General features: G+C 37.0%; 1 long non-coding RNA gene across 2 annotated transcripts in view; it reads left to right on the plus strand.

Annotated features, from left to right (window-relative positions):
• Positions 1-1,106: 1,106 nt before the first annotated feature.
• Positions 1,107-22,387, plus strand: part of LOC121310906 — a 33,641-nt gene continuing 12,360 nt past the window's right edge. For both annotated transcript variants that reach the window (XR_005948965.1, XR_005948964.1), the window contains exons 1-2: positions 1,107-1,238; positions 11,628-11,685. This is a non-coding gene — a long non-coding RNA (uncharacterized LOC121310906). The remainder of the gene's footprint in view (positions 1,239-11,627; positions 11,686-22,387) is intronic.

Genomic DNA, 22,387 nt, shown 5'->3' on the forward strand with positions numbered 1-22,387 from the left:
TGTTTTGTTTGTTTTTTTCTATATTTATAGAACATAACAAAAGTGGCATTCAAACCCCAGAAATAGCAATACTTTCTGTTTAGAGTGTAGATTAAATCTAAAACTAATTGTGTAATCTTCCCATTTGTGGTTTATTTTACGCAGCATACAATCAATCTAACTGAAGTTTCAATTTCCACAGTACAGACCCACTTGTATTGAAATAAAAGACTGGAACCGCACACACCCTCGCTAGCAGCAGGGCAGACACATAAAGGGAAGAACACTTGTGTTTTCTGACTCTTAGTTTATTAATTGAAACATCTCACCTAGATGTTTTGCAGTATGTAGAAGTATACACACCCCTTTATTGATGTTGTTGTAGATAAAAGCTAGGTTGCTTTTACATTGTGCATATGCTGTTTTAATACCAACATTTATCCCTGTGCTCTGATTTTATTGAAGCTGTGTGCACATTTTTAACCCTGTATATAACCTGTGTCTGAATCTATTCAGTGTATTTACATAGTTGTTACTTAGTAAATACATGTGTTACTTACACATAATTACAGTGTTATGCAGAGTTACAATGTATTTAATCTGTACATTTTTATGGGTGATATAACCTGAACTCCATCCCTATCCCTAACTCAAAACTTAACCCTAACCCTCGCTCTACACCTAACCATAGCTCCTTTCTCATACGATTGTGTACTTACATATATCATTCAAAAAGATTTGCACAGTACATTTTAACAATTCATGATAACATTGTAAATACACAGTAATTAGAGACACTTGATTCTACTTGTTCATTGGCATGCAGGTAAACAGTTTTTTTTTTTTTCCCCACAGTGGTGATTTATTGACCCACTTATAATTTACTATATAAAATAAAAAATAACATCAATAATAATATATGAACTTGCTTAATGGCCTTTGCACTTGTGAGGGTTAGGGAGGAAAGTGTCTGGGTGTACTGTACTTCACCTCATCATGCTTCAGCAAGCCCTGGTTAGCTGCCCAATGAGAACCGGTGTACACTTCCTGGGACTGTCTCCACCTCTATTGTTCAGGTACGGCAGCATTGTAACATTTGTATCTTTGGTTCAGAGGGTGAACCGACACGGCAGGGCTGTCACTAAGATTAGCAGTCGTCTCTTCATTTACAATCCTCCTCATAAGCAAGTGATTGAAATGCACCTTTGTGAAGGGCAAGACAACAGCAACGGCTTCTTGAGCACAAATAAAATGTTCCTGTAAGTAAAATCTAATTTGGCTAAAAAGGTATTATTTTAATTAATGTATGTGATGTTGTATCATTTAATTGATTACTATTGCAACTGAACTGTAACCTGTGAAGGCAAATTGTGCGAGCTGTGTGCAGTGCTGGGGACTTGGAGGATTGGAGCTGTGTGAGATGACCATGAGCAGTAGTGCAGGATCAGGGGGATTGCTGCCTGGGAGCAGTGTGCTCATGAGCAGTGAGATATATAGCCCTCCATTTATAGCGCTCACCCGCTCTCTTTCTCGAACACTTAGCCTAGGTGGCCTGGATAGATGGGGCATTAATGTGTTTTAAATTGTATGTAGTCTTTTAGAGTGAATCATGTAGTGGCTGTCTATTTAACTCTTTCACTCATGAGAAATATGTAAAAATGCCAGGGAAGATAATATATTTAAATGATGACTGTATTTTGATCTGCCACTGTTAAGAAAAAAACTCCACAGTTCTTATGCCAATCACTTTGCAACACTTTTACAGGCTATACCGTGTCTGGTTAGTTGTTTTTCAGATCTCTGTGAATCAAATAACAGCTGTGCTAGGTAATTATAAAATAGCTTCGTACAGCTAGGTACCAATATGTTTCTAATACAATCTTATTCTTAGCAAAAAGTAATGTGGGAGATTCAGGGTGGTTCGGCTGTCCACAGTCGACTATTTTTTTTTATTTAGAAGAAGGAGAACAAAGGGAAGTCACACTGCAGCTCAGCTACTAAATAGACCTACAAAACCTAGCAGTGATCGATTTCCCTTTGTCACCAGCTCCTTTTAAACACAGAACAGGCCTTCAGTTCAACCCTTAATCAAGCCTCTCCGATGAGATTCATTGCATTCTCATTGCGTTTGGCCATCTCAGCCCAGCAGCGCCAGCTCTGGCTTCTTTGTTCATTTCTAATGCAGACCACGTGAGACGCTTAATCAAAATAGCATACCCACACCACGACATTTTATCAATGTGTGTACACTAACTGTTTCCCTGAGCTGTTTCATGTATGAACCTCCACATCTTGTTGATGTGGAAAACCAGAAAAAGATCAGCCACAGTAGGGGGAATGTTCCAAACACTAGGAGCTTTGAATGGAATGTTTTTCCATATTCTGTTTTAACCTCCGATACCAATGTCCTGACTGTACCCTTTCCTAATTTTACCACATCTATTGATGTGACAGTTGAAATAAGGATGACTAAGAACCAAGGAAGGCTTTAAAATACATATACATTGCTGTGCTTTTTTTCTTCACCTAATTCAAATTTTATTGATGTCTTTTTGTTGTTCTTGCTGAAGTAACCAAATGCAAATATTCTTTAAGTAAAATAAAGCAAAACATTGTAGCAGTTTTGCCCCCTGTATCTTGGAAGATCTTTGTACATTTACATAAAACATTTTCTTGCCTTTATACTTTGCCAAAGCAGGTCTACTGGGAATATGACATGAAAGCATGAAAATTAACAATAACAGTTAAAAACTCACCAGATCAGAAGGGATCATAGTGACAGAGGGTTGTTAAGATGAATTCCCCAATAGTCACGATAGGGGAAGAAGATAAAAGTATTGAATAAAGTCTCATGGGCTTTTCTTTTGATCACCCTTAGTTTGGAAAACATCAAGCCTACCCTCTGAATCTCAGATAAAAAGGTGCAAGTGAGATTCTGATCACAGAAGACACAGATTCCTGTTAGCATTACTGCATTGGAAGGTGTTTTGTACTTTGGGGAATAAACTCATACCCTCACTAGTTCTTTTGTTTTGTCTTTAGAAAGAAGATTCCATCATGTCAGTCTTATCTGAATCAAAAATCCGATGCATTGATGGATAACTTTGTACTGAAACCGCACAGCTGTTAAGAAGATCTGTCAAACAAGAGTGACACGCACATCACATTTTAAAAATAAAGCATAAACAACATTTCATTTAAAAATAGGTTCATTCTAATAATTCTGTAGTTTAAAAAAAAAACTGAACAATTAGAGTTTGGTAATCTGACATCCCCTTCAACACAATTCCTCCTAACTTCATTTGAATGCCAAAATACACACCATTCACTATAACAAACTCCCTTAAAAATCTCTATGTATTCATCACAACAACATAGATGTTTTTTGATTTTTTTAAATTATTATCATGTTTAGGTTTCTGTTTTAAGATTATATCAGAATAGAAACATATTTAAGAGAACTGAGAGAATCTTGAAATAAAAGGAAATTCAAACAGAAACACAGCTGACCAATAGCTTGTTGAATTTCTGCTAACTTCAGTCCATTGTTGCAATCTTTTTCTTTGATTTTAGATCTTTCATAACTAAATGTGTGTACAGTATTACAAAATACTCTGCTTTTTAAACAGCGAAGAAATACAGTACATTACTTATGCAATAAATAGAATAAATAATTTCAAGTAGGTTTTGCATCTCAAGTTTTATGGCATTGCAAATATTGACTGCTGCCCCAGATAGAGTAGCACACACGTATTAATATGGAATCAGTACTACAATACATTATTACTGGCTGAATTCACAGACCCTGATTAGCACTTGTCTTGGACTACCATAATGTGACCTAAGGTAAGGCAGTCCAAGATTAGTACAAATCAGGGTCTGTGAAGCCATCCATAAGTGTATTGTCAAAATATACCGTGGTACCATTCTAAATTACATGCAGCCATCGCCCTTTCATACAGAACCTAATGTACACGCAGCCATCTCCCCTTCATGCAGAACCACTGTAGTGTCATTACAGTGTCACTGAAAATCATTTTATAAGATCAGAGAGGGTGAATGGTCTCTTTTATTTACAATCAAAATAAACGTCTGGCACTGGATATTGCTGATCCCACGTATACTGCTGTTAGGCATTTACTATTGGGTACAGCCAAATCTTTACAAAAATAAAATCATAATTTGGAAATTCTGTTCCTCAGATTTCAAAAGACATGACTTTGTCAGGGTGCCTTTGTGCCCAGGCTCTAAAAATATTATGTGTGCTCAGCAAGCTGAACAGTACTGTTGCAATGACTTTGAGCTATTTATATTTCCATGGCAACGTTTCAAGGAAAACATTATTCAAAACGGCATTTGCGTGCTAATGAGATCAAGATGGATTAGGAACTGACCATTCTATTTTCTGACCACGTTTATGAGGACCACAAAATTCAAACTTCCTGAAATTTGACTGCAAGATGCAAGTGCTGTTAAATTGATTCACTCGGATGTGGTTCTAGGTGGAAGTATTTCAGTGAATCAGTCCATTAGCAAACCACTTCGAAAGTTTAAGATCCGTTATGACAAGACAGGAAATTCCTCCTTTTAAATGTTTTCTACAGTAAAACATGAAATGCTCTGCAGTCTCAACTGTTCCCAGGGGGCTTTTTTAAGAAGCTGGACATGCATATCAACAGTTTCAAACTCAATATACCATATACTCAATATAACCCTGTAGAATAACTATAACTGCAGATAAACCTACCATTGCAGTACATTTTTATTAGGGGAATGATAGGGGAATGATTTGTTTCCTTCTACTAGAAATAACATAAACAGCAAACATCATAAATACTACTGATGAAAAGACAGATGACTAGCATGATTTTGCTCCAGACACTAGAATCTTCTCAATGTTGATCGAAGGCTTCTTGCTTCCGCATGTAAAGTGCTTACTTATGTCCTTTGCTGAGTCACATTGAATAGTTTTATTTTTCATTGTCCAACCTTCTCAATATGGTGTTCAGGTGAAGTTATTTTCTGATAACGAGCTATGTTTAACCAATTTGTGCAATTCAAAAGCCTGCTTTTCTTTCACTGAAAATATTGTTATGTTTTTGTTGTTGTTGTTGTTGTTGTTGTTTAGATAATGGGTTCACAAATTGTGAAATTGTTCAAATCGTGAAAATTGGTATTTGTTGTTGCTATTTGAGTCACAAACTAGAACAAATGAAAATGCATTAAACCTTTACCCAGCCATTAATCAAAGTGATAGCAATTCAAGACTTCCCTGTTGAGTAACCCGTTCTTATGAATCCTGACTTCCTGCTGCCTCTTCTGTATTTACTTTAGTTTGTCTGAGCTGATTAGTAATGTACCTTTGAGTATGAAGGGTAAATCTGTATTAGTTCAGACTGAATGAAATTAGCAGATGGACGTGCGCTTCATTGTTTCCTTTTGTGTGCCACATACTGATGTTATTTACATACTAGGTAGGAGTTTGATAAAGGAAACTGTAATGGGGGAGTCTAATTTAGCTTGGTTTCACTAACCTGTTTCCTTTGTAGAGTATTCACATTCCCCCTTGGTATTTTAGTATCCCTATATACATGATATCCCAAAATGTAGCTAATCGCGGAACAGGTTCATTATTGTGCTACACTAGATGGCACTGATCCCTATACAAACATCCACGTTTAGATTTTGAAATAGCAAACCACAGAGTTCATAATTATTCACTGAAAAACACAGCATAAATAAGATACAATAAATTGACTTGGTCACAGTCTCACACCTACAGTACACACCTTTCAGGTAGAGTACAATAGCTCTGTACTGACCTCCATGTTACATGTTGCTGGTGTGTAATACTCCACGATGTTCATGCTGCAGTCAAACAGCAGCTCTGCAATCAAGCTGTCAGAAAAATCAAATGCCTGTAGTATAGACATATACTAATTTGGCTTTATTTGCAACTTCTTTTTTGTGGTATCACAGAGGTCAACTCATATTTAGGCAGGACTTTGGTAGAGTAAATCTGAGGGAACACAGGAGACTAGGTTTCAGACCACTACATGGCACACCAGGGGAGACTTGGGGGTTTAATGCAGACAAGGGTGTTGATTATCATCTGATGCTTTATTGATTGACCAAGTGAGCCAGTAACAATGTATTGGCATCTCATTTCTTTTTTCATCAAAAATCAATAATATAGCAATAGCCATTCCAGCAATAGTCATTTACTACATTCCAGCAATAGTCATCTACTACATAACAGCCTCAAATGTGTATTTTAATCATGGTTAAGAAATGAAAAAAAACAAAACAAGTTGAGCAGTAGAATTGCAATTACAATTCTGCTTTGTTATTTCTGATTAGCAGTGAAGGTCAGACACATTTATTTTTATTGTGTGTAGTTTCAAAATATTTATTCTCTGAAACTAGGTCAAGGATAATTATCAGGTTTGGATCATAGCTGATCCAGTGCACACCACGAAGCCAGCACCTCTTCAGGAAAACACTGCTATATTGGCTTAGGATAGCATCATGTAACTGGGACTTCTTAGATATTATCTCTTACATATTCTCCTAATTAACATAACCTGCACAAGGTTTATATTCTCCAGGTGAAGAACATGTGGTTTCAGACTTCTTATATGTTCTGTTACCCCTAACTGGAAGTTGGCTAGATTCTGTAGTAGTTTAGTGTTTATTTTATTATTTATTATTATGTTTTTTTGTAATGGTTTATGCTTGTATTACTGACTTTTTGGTAGAGAAGTTAATGTAGTCAGTACTGTGTATCCATCAAAGATTGCTTTAGAGTTGGAGACTGGCTGACTAACAAGCTGCTGTATCGGGTTCCACAATCTACTTTGACAGTTTTGAGCTTTTGAACCCACCATTGGTCATTATAATATTGTTTTCAACTGAAATGGTTGAAGTGGTATTGAGTCATTCTGTATGTATAAGTATCAATACTAAATTGTGAACAAATAAACAGAGCCTGAACACACATATTTTATAGTTGACAAGTGTTTGTATTGATTAGGACTATGGCATCAGCTTTAATGATAGCATCCAGGCAATACGTTCAAATATCCATTTCTAGGCATTGATTATGGAAATACTATATCTTGGGCTGATATAAACTGCCATCATATTTCAATGGAAATCCATTAAACAAAAGAAAGTGAAATGTTTTAATGGACATAAAAAATTTACAGAAATATAAATGATGGCATCCAATATCAATATAAGGTGGTATTTATATATGACAAAGGAAATGTAATGTTCAATGTTAATACTGTTTTTCAAGATCTCTACATGTCTAACCTGCATCCCACTCGGGCTGGACATACGCAGGAGTAATGAAGCAGTAACAGCGCATAATCACATTTTATTCCTGGCTTCTTTCTGTGATCATTTTAAGCAGTTTATAGGGAATATGTGCAGTATAGATCTGACAGAATCATTGTTAAGTTCATATAGTTGCCACATCCTAAGGTATAAAAAGTAAAACTAGTTAAACCTGTATGGGGCACTGCAAATGTACAGTAAATATAGGAAGGCTGATAATTTATAAGCCCTTGTAGAAAATATTACCTCTTGCTGTTTACTGTATTTTGAAATAATGTGAACAAAAAGTTTATTTTTTGGTTAGAAGTAAAAATTTAAAGATGATGTTATTAACCTTGAGTTGCTGCTATATAACATTTCATATAAAAAAGGGGTATTTTCTTTATAATTATATTTTTATATTATTATCCTTATACATTATTTAAAATGTTTAACAAGTCCCTTATTTTGTCAACAATAATATTGTACGTACTTATTTGTCACATTTATTGAGAGAGATGTGTTTTTTATTTAATTTTTTATATAAAGAGCAGCCAAAAGGCATTTTCTGTTTTTGTAAGAGGTGGTGCCAATCTTATGTTCAAATAAATGATTTCAAATTTCACATAAAGTCTATCCGTTCTTGTGCCTTGGCTGTTACAATGGCATACGAGGAAGCCCCTCAATCCCACATTAACAAAAAAAAAAAACCCTGAGGTGGACTGGACTGTTTTGAAATGAAAGTTGAATTGCCAGGAAGGAAATCAGCTGTTATAAAACTCAAATTGATGAGTCACAGTTTTCTAATGGTAAAATCTTTTCAAAATAAACAAAGGAAAACAGCCTGGATGTTTTTGGTTTTCTTTGTTTTGTACAGTATATAGTAATTTGTTAGGCTGCATGTCTTCAGTTAAGGTCTCCCGTGCCTCTAGGAGGAGTAGAGGAAGATTAAACTGACAGTCAGAAGGACATGTGGACGGTATTTAAAGACAACAGGATCAAGTGTTAAAGATGACATCCTTAGAAGTAGTCCTGATGGAAGACATGTTTTGGATGCCAGCGTGCATACAGTATTTAAATATGGTAGGGTGTCTGATCTTTTGCTTTCAAGGTATGAAGGCAGGAACTGTCCACTGGGGAATAGAGAACATAACATGAAGCCCAGCTTTGCAATTTAGTTGTTGGGTGAATTCTGCTTGAACTGATATATTGAATGTGACATCTATAATATAGACTTTCGTTTTATGAATTAACTCATGTAGCCTGCAACCTTTAAAAACTCTGTGTTGTGTGTTAACATTGCTGCAAAATGAAGATGCAGAGTTCAGAGGAGCTCTCTTACACATTTCATGTTTTCTCTTTTTCATGTTTGGTCTTTTTGTCTGTGTGGCTAATACAAATCAGCTGTCTCACTGCAGGGTGGGTATTTTTAACTGGTCATGGGGTCAGGCTAAATTTGCCTCCCTCTGCAAAGGATATCCTTACTGGCAAAAGACAAAGTTTAGTTCCCGTCACAATCAAATCAGAGAGCTTGACGTGTTAGGAAGGCACGTTTGAAAGAGCTTTCGCTGTTACCAAGGGCTGCCTTCCTGCAATGACAACACAGTATGCAACAAAGATAAGCCCCATGGCATTGAACAACAACACATAGCAGTTAAACTGACAAGTTATATGTTAAACTAGCATGTATATTACAGCTTTTGTTAATATTCAGGGTAAAAGGAATTCTGAGGGGGCCCTAGGATTTTGTACTTTACTCAAATTCACCTTCTGTAGAGAATAACTGAATCAACTTTATATTAAAAAAATAAAGATTTGGATGGTCTCATGAACCCCTGTTTCCTTTTATCCTCTCAGGATATAGACATTAATTTCCATTTATGAGGACTACTAAAAGAGATGTATGTCTGGTTTCATAAGATTATTGTCACACTACCTGTGTTAGTTGTTAGGGGTGTGGAATAGAAACTGAATAATGTATTCAGTTTCTTTTACCTTAGACTTTTATTTGATTTTAAATTGCATTACCAAACAATGCTATCTGTACATTAGGATCACTCTAAGAACGAAAGAAAAGCAATAATTTATATTTCTACTGGTAAAAAGGGTGACAAACTGTCCGTATGGATTTACCATAGAACACATCTAAATCTATCTCTACTACTGTAACACTTTTTTTCCCCCCAGCTAAACCCACTAATTCATGTTTGTATGTCAAAGGGAAAAGTTTCAAGGCAGATATGAAATCAATCTATTTTCCTATATTGATAAAGCTAAAGATAAATGCTTATTGTTAACAATGGTCAGTTATTGTTGACAATCCCCAAAGCTACTGGTCAATGCTGATAAATGTACTTAAGCAATCACCAGTTATTGTTGATAGAGTCACAGTGGTATGGGCCACGATCTACATTTCTGTGCTTTCTTTTTATTATAATGTGGGGGGCTGTGGATGCTCTCGCTCTCTCTCTCTCTCTCGTGCTCTCTCTCTGTCTGTCAATATGTCACACTTACACTTGCATATACTGTGTCTAAAGAAGTGCTTATTCACATGTGAAGAAACTTTATTTGGACATTGAGGGTATCACAAGCACGGGGTGTTTGGACAGTTTTTACATGTGGTTTCTTTACCATGTGACATGATTGTTTACTTGCTTTCTTTGATGACATACTTCCTATTATTTCTAATAGATTGCTGTCAAGAGCAGTAAAACAGAACTGTACAAGAACCTTGGGAAATTCTTATTTAAAAAACAAAATAAAACACAGCATGAAAAAAGACTCATTAGGACACCACAATATTGAAATAACCTTTAAGCCATCAATAGGGAATGTGCATATTAATTGATGGGATATGCTGTACTGTATGTTCACAAATACTGTATACTAGGTTATACTGTTCTGTTTGTGTGTGTGCGTGTGTGCATGTGTGTGTGTGTGTGTGTGTGTGTGTGTGTGTGTGTGTGTGTGTGTGTGTGTGTGTGAGAGTGTGTGTGTGTGTGTGTGTGTGTGTGTGTGTGTGTGTGTGTGTGTGTGTGTGTGTGTGTGTGTGTTACTTCAGCCTTTATGGCAACGTGTTCATTCGGCAGAGCTTTTCAACCTCTGATGGCTGGCAGCCACTGAGTGGTGAATATACACACTTCTTGCCAACCATGTGATTTGCAGCCAGTTAATGTTTTGTGATCTTGAAAGTGTCACAGGATATTGGCAGCATGAATCACACCACAGGGCTAATGGATGAAACGGCCAGTCTCCAGGGAGTGAGGAACAGTACAGAAAGCATTGACTCATAGGGTGTGTTTGTTTGCTAAAACAGTTGTGTTCAAGTCAACCAAACTATATTAGAAAAGTCACAAAAGTTTCCACTTCAAACAGCAGGAAAAAAAAACAGCTATGGAGAATGGTTGGCCTCTCCCCAACCTTTGCTTTTTATAATTAAATATAAATATCCATTAGAGACTGGCAGAGAATACAGACTACTATGCGGAAAGCAGTGCAAATCTCTGATAGTCACTAACCAAGAGTGGCAGGGAACAATTTAAAACACGTAAAAGGGGGGAGCATTATAATTAGGGCTTCGAGTTTTTGGTTTTTATTTTCCATCTCTGTCCCTCCCATTAAACTTTAATTAATAGTTGTTAAGCATTAACTGAATACCAGATTGTTTAAATTAGCGACGCACTGCTAGAAACTAACGCTGTGGAAATTAATAAGCTGAATTCGTGCATGTGCAGAGAAACTGAGTAGACAGTAAATTCGAGGAGTCGATGTTGCAGTTTTGTGAAATTCTAGTTTATATTTTGACAGCGCCAGATATGAAAAAAAAAAAAAATCCTCTTAAGAAAATATTAAATAAACATTTTACAGTCAAAATTAGCAGCGTCACTGTACAATTATTTATCATACAGGTGAAGTGAACTAAGTAGAGGTTGAGTCGCCAAACAACCGTACGTATGCTCAGTAATCAAATGTGTCACCAAGGTGTTAACTCTGAGGCATGGGTCTGAATTCTATCACCAGGATTTACATTCACAGAAGCAGACAGCCTGTACAAGCTTATAGTCGTGTTTTACATTTGAAACACCCCGGCCCTTATGTGTTATGGATATTAAAATGAATTCAAATACATTAGTTATTACTTAATAGTAGAACAGTACTGAAGAACTGAAACCATGAATAAAATTGAAATGCCAAGCATTCTTCTGCCTCATCAGTACTGAGAGATTACATATGTATGGCAAAGATATTGCTCAGGGTGACTGTCAGAGCTAAATTACTTTGTCTCTGGTATGTCTATGTGAATATCTATTTTTATACTTTTTTTCTAGAATTCCTTTGAGATTTCTCGACTCTACTACTTACATTCAGTCATGCCATGGGACAAAGGTAATTTCAAGTTTCTATTAAATGTACTGCAATGTTCTTGTCAATGAGAGTTGATTAAATACCACATTAATAACAACACTCCATTCCATTGTACTTTACAACAGAAGGAATGCCTGCATTTCTACACTTAGAAATCTCAATAAATCAACTTTTACTATTAAACAAGATGAAAGACATGAAAAGAAATCAATTTAGGCAAGAACCTGCAAGTATTCAGGATTTATAAGGCACTGAAAACCTGGAATACAGTTCCACTTTGTGAAGCCAAAGTTTTTAGTCAATGATATGCATAAGGCTTTAATGTCAAGTAAACTGGATTACCTTATAATTCTTCTTTATACTACCAATATTTATTTAATACACACAATAAAAACATCTCATAATTTGTCATATAATATTAACAAAACATCATAAGATGTTTTTGTTAGTTGTCGGACACCCTCGCATCCTAGTCATGACAGATTAAGTTGATGATCGAACCAGACTTTACGCTCCAATCCGATTATGGTTTCAGGGGACATTGCCTCAGTTTTCCACAGACACTTCAAATCCAGATCGGTCATTAAAATTCCTTTAATGTTGTTGAGATTGTTTGGACTTATTTCAATAAAATGAATGTCCATTTTTTTTTTCTTTAAGTACATTAACCAGCCAGCCAGCCCATGCTGTAGTTTTTGTTAAGTGTTTTTTTCAATCTTTGTTTTCTTCTATTTCATTTAGCAGTTCATCATCTATTGTTATGTGTCTGCTCTTGCTGGTGGACTGTTTTTTTCAGATGGATTGCTGTCTTCACTCAGACTGGTATTGTACCAGTTATGTGGAGTTTCATCCCCAAATATATTAAAAGAACTAAGTGAAATGCCACTCATTTTTGGCAGCGGTTTTGTAACTAATAACAAATAATATGGCAGTTTGTCATGGAATTTAGAATGTAGTGTGCGTAGTGATTTATTTAGTGTGAAGTGGCCTATTAGTATGCAAGCCATGGTATACGTTATATACAGTGCCTATAGGAAGTATTCACACACACACACACACACCCCTTGGACGTTTTCACAGTTTGTTGTGTAACAACATAAAATCTTGATGCATTTAAATTGGATTATTTTTTCTTTTCGATTTACACAACCTACTCCACACTTTGAAGAGGCAAGATCATTTTTATTGTGAAACAACAGTTAATGAAAAATAAAAAACTTAAATTTCTTGGTTAGATAAGTATTCACAAGTCAATACTTGGTAGAACCACCTATGGCAGCAATTATAGCTGTGAGTCTTTTGCGGTAAGTCTCTACCAGGTTTGCACATCTGGATATATTAGCCTATTCTTCTTGGCAAAATTGTTCAAACTCTGTCAAGTTGGATGGGGATCATTGGTCGACAGCAATCTTCAAGTCTTGCCAAAGATTCTCAATCGGATTCAAGTCCGGGCTTTGACTGGGCCACTCTAGGACATTCAATTTCTTGTTTTTAAGCGACTCCAGTGTCAATTTTGGCTGTATGCTTGGGGTCATTGGGGTCATTGTTCTGCTGAAATGTGAATCTCCGTCCCAGTTTTAGATCTTCTGCAGACTGAAACAGGTTTTCCTCAAGGATTTGCCTATATTTAGCTCCATCCATTTTGCCATCTACCCTGACAAGCTTCCCAGTTCCTACCAATGAAAAGCATCCACTTAGCATGATGCTGCCACCACCATGCTTCACAGTAGGGAGAGTGTTTCCTGGGTGATGTGCTGTGTTAGGTTTGTGCCAGATATAACTCTTTGCATTTAGGCCAAATAGTTTGTTTCATCGGACCACAGAATCTTTTGCAACATCTTTTCAGAGTCTCCCACATGTATTTTTGTAAATTCCAAGCCGGATTTGACATGTGCTTTTTTCAGAAATGGCTTCCTTCTTGCCACTCTTCCATACAGGCCAGATTTGTACCTCAGCTATTGTTGACACATGGACAGTTTCTTCCATCTCAGCCATGGAATACTGTAGGTCTTTCACAGCTGTCATTGGCCTCTTGGTTGCTTCTCTGACCAATGCCCTTCTTACCCGGCTGCTCAGTTTGGGAGGACGGCATGCTCTAAGCAGAGTCTAGGTGGGGCCGTATACCTCCCACTTCTTAATGGTCGACTTGACTGTGCTCCAAAGGATATCCAGTGCCTTTGAAATCATTTTACACCCCCTTCCCTGATCTGTGTCTTTCCATCACTTTATCCCGGAGTTGTTTTGAAAGCTTCTTGGTCTCCATCTTTGCTTTGAATGCACTACCCAACTGTGGGACCTTACAGAGACAGGTGTTTGGTGACAGGTGAACTACTTTTATTGCACACAGATGGACTCCATTTAACACAGTGTGTGATTTCTGAAGGCACTTGTTTGCACCTGAGCTCATTCAGGTTTTTATTTTGAATTGATTTGTTTTTTTCATCCCCAGAAGGGAGATATATTGAGTGTATACCCGACGTACCACTGCAGGTGCAGTGGAGGCGAGAGATGTAGTTCAGAGAGACAGAAAACTGCATCTCCCAGAAGGTAATGGTCTAATGAAGCCAATTTTGGTATAACAAATTAGTTAATTATACAGCTAGTTGCAATTAACTAATGAGGGCTGGTATAAAAGACCGGTGCAAACAGTTGGTGGTGTTAGCATGAGGTATGGTTATAAACACAAAGGAGTTTTGGTAGCTCAACTGGAAAGAAAGGTAAAACTATATATATATATATATATATATATATATATATATATATATATATATATATATATATATATATATATATGCCTTTTGGTTTAAGAAGGGGAGTAGGAATTAGCCCTCTCCTTTTATAGACAGGGACTAAACAAGGGAAATCACCAAAGTTAAAGTGGAGCTCAGAGAGATTTAGATTTTTCTTTTGTTTGATTTTTGTACACTGTTTTTTTCTTGTTTGCATTTAAAGGGCCAGTCGCCCTATTGCCCTGTTTTGGAATGAATAAATAAAACACTTATTTACTACATATTACATATCAGTACTCTGCCCACAACCCAGAAACCCCAGAAATGACATAACTGCTTGAAGATAGCAGCCTCGCCACACTACCACACTTGCGCTATCTCACTAATATACAATTTGCAAATGTAAATCAAATATTTAAGAGCCAAAGTACATTTCTTGGATCATTTGATCCTGATGTCAAACTATTAAACTTTAAGGGATTTGGCCTTATAGCTGGATAAGTATTTAAAGTCTTGTAATACTGTAATCCTCTCTCTCTCTCTCTCTCTCTCTCTCTCTCTCTCTCTCTCGCTCTCTCGCTCTCTCGCTCTCTCAATGTAATGCAATTATACATGTTATGCTTATAAGTGGGAACCATGCCACATTGTGTGAGACATTGAGAATGGGCTTTGAAACAGAAAGATTATAATAAAAAGATTCATCAGTCCTTGCAAATATTGTATTCCTTCTTGGGTTCATCAGCTTTCTGTAGCTAAACAGTACATGGAAAATACATAGCTTTTCTGTCTTGAGTACCCTAACCACAACCCTTGCCTCAATGTATTTCTTTCTAACTAAAACAATCTGACTAAGTTGCCCATGACGAGTTGAAAGGAAGAAAGGTGAATTATTAATGAGAAGGTCCAGCAATCGACTGGATTCACATACTGTATGTTACTCTTAGTCAGTAGATCCTGTGGTATCAGAACAGCAACCAGGGTGTTTCAGTCAACCAATCAATAAATCAATACCTCATTTGACCATGTAGAACCCTTTTTTTCTTCATTTTTTTGTTTTATTGACCTGTAATGTGACTTGTAATGTTCACACCCTGATGTCCATACAGTATACAGAACCTGTATACAGCAGAGTGTAGAATAGCGGGACAGTGATGGGCGAGCTTTGTCTCAGAGTGAATGATGTCCCCAGCTGAGCCAACAACACCTGTTTGTGCAGTACCTGATGTGAATGATCTCCACCCCAGGGAGTGTCTGCGTCCAACTCAGTTTAACTACTATAAAGTTCCAGAGTGTTATGGCTACAGACAGGATACTTCATGTCACCCCTGAATTATTACCTTACCATTGTTCTGGGATATGTATGTATAACACACAGAAACAAGCTGTAGTCATTGCATTAGAAAATGGTCATTGCTGTTGTAGTTGATGTAATACACACCTCTAATTATTGAGCATGTACTGCAAATATACTGACAAATGCATTCTTACTCATTGTGTTATTTCATGAGCCATATACTGAAAGAGTATTGTCAAGAACAAATGATGTCATTATGGTTTGTAATACAATAATTGCCAGTTGTTTGATACAGTTACGGTAATGCAATGACGTACATAAATATATGACAGTTTGCTAACAGTGTAATTAAGTAATAGAGGTGTGGTTTGAAGTCACTGCCCCCTGCATATATATAATAGTGTTAAATGAGGCTGATTCAGCAGCTTGTTGTGGCTTGACTGTAACCACGTCCAGATAGAAACAACTTCCTGTCCCGGAGAGCATGGATGGTTAAGGCACCCAAGGAATATCATGCTTTTTTGCTTCTTTTAGGATTCACTTCAGTAATTGAGGGCCTTACCATTTTTTAACGCAGTTCCGATGATGTTACTGCTTCCCTTTTGAGAAATATAAACAGCTCCTGATTACAGGTTTGTTGTAAACATTTAAACATGTAAACATACATCTATGACATTTATAGTTGTTTTTATATTGTCAAATTTGCTTCGATTTGTGCTTTACGTACAAAGAAAGATTCAGGAATGCAATGTAAAATCAGCCTTTTTGTTTATTTCTTCAAGCCCCAACACAAATGATGCACTTATGAAGCTCAGAATGCATTGAGGTTGGCGTCAGAACAACCAAAAGCTTTTTAAATATTTTGTCTTATCACTTGGAATTGGGATCAGTTCAGGAATTCAGTAAGGTTGCATCAGTTACATTATGGAGTGAATTACTGTAATAGTTGGTTGCCAGTGACTACCAGACCTTGAGATCCAGGAATAGCATAGCATTTATCTAAAATCCTCCAAACAATTGAAGCCAATTTTTAGTAAAGAGCTTAAAATAAGCTAAGCAACCAAGCTTATTTTCTTGACATGTTTAATATGCTCCTGTAGCAGGGCGATTGCCGTGCACATGGAGAAATTAGTGTTGTAATTTATATGTGGAAATTGATTTATTGTGTGTGCTTTTTTGGAGTTGTTATGTTTCATTAAATTCTTGTTTACAGACAGGCGCTCAAGTGAGATTTGCTGCCAGCTAGGTTTGGTTGAGAGGAAGGGCAGCACGCGATTGGCTGTGTCGGTCTTCGACCAGCAGGTGGGCGGGTCTCAACTGAGTGTCTGTCAACATAAAAACATCCAGTGGGGATCGTTCTAGGCCACTGCTCTGCCATGCTACACAGAGGGGCGCTGTGTACCCTCAGGAGGAGAGCACCTGCTCTGCAGGAACTACAGCTACACAACCCTTGAACTGCAGATGGTGCTCGTGAAGGCAGTGCCCAGCCAAGGCCGTATGAAGCAGCAGGAGTCGTCGTAAGAACACCAGCTCATCAGTATGTTAGTTTAGGGGATAGTGATCACATGTAATGTATAGCGAGGGTTACGTAGTGTAGCAGGTTCCTGGAGCGGGACGCCTCGTTTAGTAAGGCTAGTGCTCGCCCTGTGTGGCATCTTTTATTTGTAGTTTTTGTACGGTGTTCTATTTTGCCTTTTGTACAGTCTCCTGTATGTGACCCGTTTGTTTACTTTTTGGGTGTGTTAATAAATCCTGCGGGCCTGTGCAGCCTGTGACAGAGTTGGCTGTAGAGGTGACATCAGGCCAGAATGCAGGAACAAAAACAAACACAGTACTGCAGGACAAAAGATGTGGAGTGGGCCGTTTTTATTTAAATAACAAAACCAAAAAAAGGCTTTAACAAAACAAAGCTAACAGAGCAAAATAAAAGTTTAAACAAAACATAATCACGAACACTAAAGACAAACAATAGGTCAGGCTGGGCAGTTGCAGTTACTGTCACTGTTCCTGTTTATCTTTTAGTTTCATTTTCTCTGTCGTCTCCTCCGCTCTCGTTTTCCACTTCCGAATACCCACCCAGACTGCAGAGAGCTGCAGGCATTTATGCAGGTGACCATCTCCCGATTAGCAACAATGAATCACTTCATTAATAGGGAGATGGCCACCTTCTACACAAGGTTTTTAAATTGTGGATGGGGCTTCCCATCCACGCTGCCAAACAAAAACACCCACAGCTCTTCACCGTCACATTTAATAAAACAATAACAAGATGCACGGCTTTCGACGTCATTTAAATACATAATTAATAATAATAATAATAATAATAATAATAATAATAATAATAATAATAATAATACAAAACAAATACACTTTATAGGAGCATGGCTTTGCCCTGCCCCCTTCTCATGTCAGGGCTCCTGGCTCTGTTAAGCAGCCCCATAAAGATCTTTCTCTGCCTTTCTTCAGTGGAACCTCAAGGCAACTGTCAAAATGAATGCATTGTTGACTTCATTAGAAAATAAAAAATGCAATCGCATGAACTACTGTGACCTTCTGTGAAAGACAGAAACCCAGTAAACACAAATGCAGATGAAGTCAGTCAATCAAACAGGATGGGTCTTCAGCGAAATACAAAAGGTTTCTTTGAACCAAGTAATTATTATGTTATGATGAGGTTTAAAATATCTAAATTATATATGCCTGTCTTGACCTTGTGTACTGTGTTGTCACTTGAGGTTTCAACGTTGTTTTTCTGCAAAACTGCTAGCAAACACAATGCTTAAAGTCAGAATATAAATGCACTGTTAGTAGCTTGTTTTACATTATTGTTAACAGAGATTTTTATTTTCAATATCAATTTTTTATCACATACAAAGATGGCTTTTTTTTGTGCTCAAATGCATGCGATACTGAAAATTTTTAATCAATACCAATAGTCTTAGGAGTATCTACTGTCTCTGTCTTGTGTGTTTCTTTGTAAGAACATCTATGATAGATACCAGACCCGTCTGAGCCAGATCCTAGCTTGCTCATTGCTGTATTAGTACACACAGATGATTCTACAGCTGTTAGCTGTTTCTATCTGTTTCGGTAAATCTAATTACTGTACCTCTCCAACACTTACAGTAACTTTCTAAGTAATCCTATTCTGAGAACTCTACTGTATTTTATGGTTATCATCTCTCGCTTGGGACGCATATCCTAGATGATGGGGATATACTGTAGTGTATGCAGCCTGACACATATCAGTCCATGTGAGATTTAACGACCCACCAGTCCAGCTGTTATTGGATATATCTTAATATCAGAAAATATGGTGGTGTATTTAATAATAATTGAAGGGTATACCTTACAGATTTTAATATGCTGTATTTTTTCTCAATCACCAATAGAGTCAAATTAAATTACTTTCTAAAATGACCTCCTATACCAGGGCTTCTCAAACTCGATCCTGGGGACCTCCTGTGTCCGCTGGTTTTCATTACAACCAAACTCTCAGTTACTTAACTATACCCTTAATTGAAATGATAATTAGCTTAATTAGATATTTTTACTTGTTTTCAGTTTGTAAACAGTGGCAGTTCAAGTTACTTATAAAATGTTACCGCTAACTTCAAATCTACAACTGTTTAGAGCTGAAAACAAGTAAAAAGGTCTAATTAAGCAAATGATCAGTACAATTAAGGATATAAGTAATTTAGAGCTCGGTTGGAATGAAAACCAGCAGACACAGGGGGTCCCCAGGATTGAGTTTGAGAAGCCTTGTCCTATACAGATTATTTGTTAGAAATTTACATTTTGTTTAACTCAACACTAAAGTTTATGACGCCAGCAGCCTGCTGCAGTGCGGTGTCTATATTGACCTGTACAATATGAGTCCCATCACATTTAAACTTATTTGAGGGAATTCTTATAATATTGAAAACATTTGCTGAATAAGGGTAGTTATGTAAATGTCAGTAAGGTAATTGATCAAATGCACAGAGTTTGAGGGAATTAATAAAGTTGCGTATTGTTATTTGTTAAACTTATACATGATTCAAAAGGCTGAAGTCTTAAGATTTCAACAATGTGGATATTATTGGTATACAATAGTTTTATAAACACCATTAACATCTAAACAGGGGTCTTCCATTTGCCTGACTATATAGACCAGGACTTCATATAACACTGTCTCAGATCAGGAGACAGAGCATGCAGAACTTTGCAGTTTGCTTATGTCATTATAAATGCAGCTATTTGCTAATCAAATGCTTCATTTTATAGGATGCCATCTTTAGATTTCAGCTATATAGATGTTATTTGTATATAACAGCTATTTCTTTTAATACATTATTATTGTAACTGTTCTATCTGGGAATGACTTTTGAATTTTAAAATTTAAAAATAATAATTATACATATTTTAAAAAAAATAGACAAAAGCAAATAGACAAAAATTAATACAAAAACTATTAACTGTTTAACATGTAGCTCAGAATCTCTATTTCTGAAAATGGTTACATTAAACACTTTTTAAAAAATGTTCCCATTTAGTTATTTTCATGCAATGTGCTCCTCTACAAATTCGTAATTAACTTCATGGCTCTAGGGTATAGTTTTAAAGAGTCTGATCAGTTCCTGTAATAGTTTTTGATAATAACCATAAGATACCAGGCAACATGCATGTCCTTGTGTCTGTGACTTGTAGGAACATTCCAGTATTCTCTGGTGTAACTAGTTGTGGGAATGTTTGTGGCAATAATTTTAATGTGACAGCACACATGAAACCACCTGAGAGACAATAAAGGCAACAGATACACAAATATTGAGCGTGTGTCTGTAGAGGGGGTGAGGATTTGAAAGCCATGGGTAACACTTTACATTAAGTGTATCATGTTACTGTGCATTTACATAGTAGTTACAATGCACTTAGAGTCTGATGTAAGGATATGTACAAACTAATTTGCGGCTGCAAAACACCCATATTATGCCCAATATCTGCCTTTTGCACGCATAAAGTGGGACTTTAGTGTCCATTAAAGATGTGGTGCTTGTGAAGAATGGTTTTCACCTGCCGGTCTGCACCCGCTATCAAATTAGCACATGACCATTTAGATGATATTGAAATGTGTTCATATGAAGAAAAGAGCATGGACTTGGGCAGGGATCTCGAATAATAAGTGGGCTGTGGCAGGCTGGCGAGTGGAAAGAGGCCCAGAGACAGACTGCAGTTCAAAAAAATAACTATTTTATTATAAATAAACACAAAAATGAAAGGGCACAAGGGCCAAAACAAAGCAATTTAAACACAAAGAAAGACAAAAAGCAAAACTTACAAAAATAACAATTTCCAGGCTGGGCAATGCCTTCACTGGATTCAAACTTTCCAAACAACCAAAGGAAAAACCAACCTGCTTCCTCAGCTCCCTCTCCCAAATGAGAAGCAGAGGCCTCCTTTTATGTCAGGTGGCTGGGCGCTGATTGATTGTTAATTAACCTAATCAACTAATCAACCCCAGCCACCTGAACATAATAAACCCAGGCAGGTAGGGGAAGTTAACCCCATCCCTGCCAATTTAAAAAGGGCAGAGCTTTGCTGTGCCACATGGGCACAAACATTATAATTATTATTTGTTTATTTAGCCGATGCCTTTATCCAACACAACTTAGAGGGACTAGTGTGTGTGAGCTGTGCATCAGCTGCAGAGTCACTTACAACAACGTCTCACCCGAAAGATGAGCACAAGGAGGTTAAGTGTACTGCTCGGGATCACACAATGAGTGAGCTGAGATTTGAACTGGAGGACCTCCTGGTTATAGCCACTGGACCACATAGACTCCTCCTATGATGAGATGGAAGGATTTTGCCTTGTACTTTTTGCAATTGCTGACCCTCCAAAAACACCTCTTACAAGGTGTAATCCATTGTAGAAGCGAGTAATTCGGAGCTGTATAAAACCAAACACCTTCAGAGACCTGTCATTGGCCTCAGGATGGCTGTTGTGGTACACTTCCCGATGTGGCAAAGCTTGGCTCTTGTTGAGGACAGGCAGGAAAACCTTTAGAGAAGAAGGGCAAGATGGAGAAGAACCTACATGTTCAAACCCAGGGTCACTTTGCTTGGGCTACTAGAGGTTGAGGTGGTAAGGTGTATTGTCTCACTACGCAGGTCATCCTAGATTTCAGAGCCAAATTTTACCTTTTCATCACGTTGTTGACTGTCCTCCTGATAACACTGAAAGCATTGACTTTCTCCACTATAGAGGACCATATGCCCTCTTTGGTACCATAACTGATTTTGGCTGAGGTTTCGCCAAATAGCTAAATTGCATGCTGAGTGAATAAAAGAAAAAGAAAACAATATTGCTTAATTTAAAAGTATATAATTTTATATAATATTTAATATTCAATGGTATTGCATTAAGAATGCATCAATGAATAAAGTGTACATACAATCATATGTTGACAATGACAAACTTCAGTTTTTTACATCACCCAAAAACTTTCTACAATCATATGCCTGTGTATTGTGCTGTGCACTCAGGCCAAGATTGACCTTAAATCCAATCATATCTATAGATATGGTTGTTTTTTGGGTTATTCAGAGACTGTCACGACTCTCCCTCCCATCCACAGAAAATAGTCTGGACCAGCATTCCAGCTGATGAAACTTGCTACCTATGTATCCGTCCTTATGTAATACAGACACATAGGTTTGA

The sequence above is a fragment of the Polyodon spathula genome, chromosome 3, assembly GCF_017654505.1.
Source record: "Polyodon spathula isolate WHYD16114869_AA chromosome 3, ASM1765450v1, whole genome shotgun sequence".
NCBI classification, from domain to species: domain Eukaryota; kingdom Metazoa; phylum Chordata; class Actinopteri; order Acipenseriformes; family Polyodontidae; genus Polyodon; species Polyodon spathula.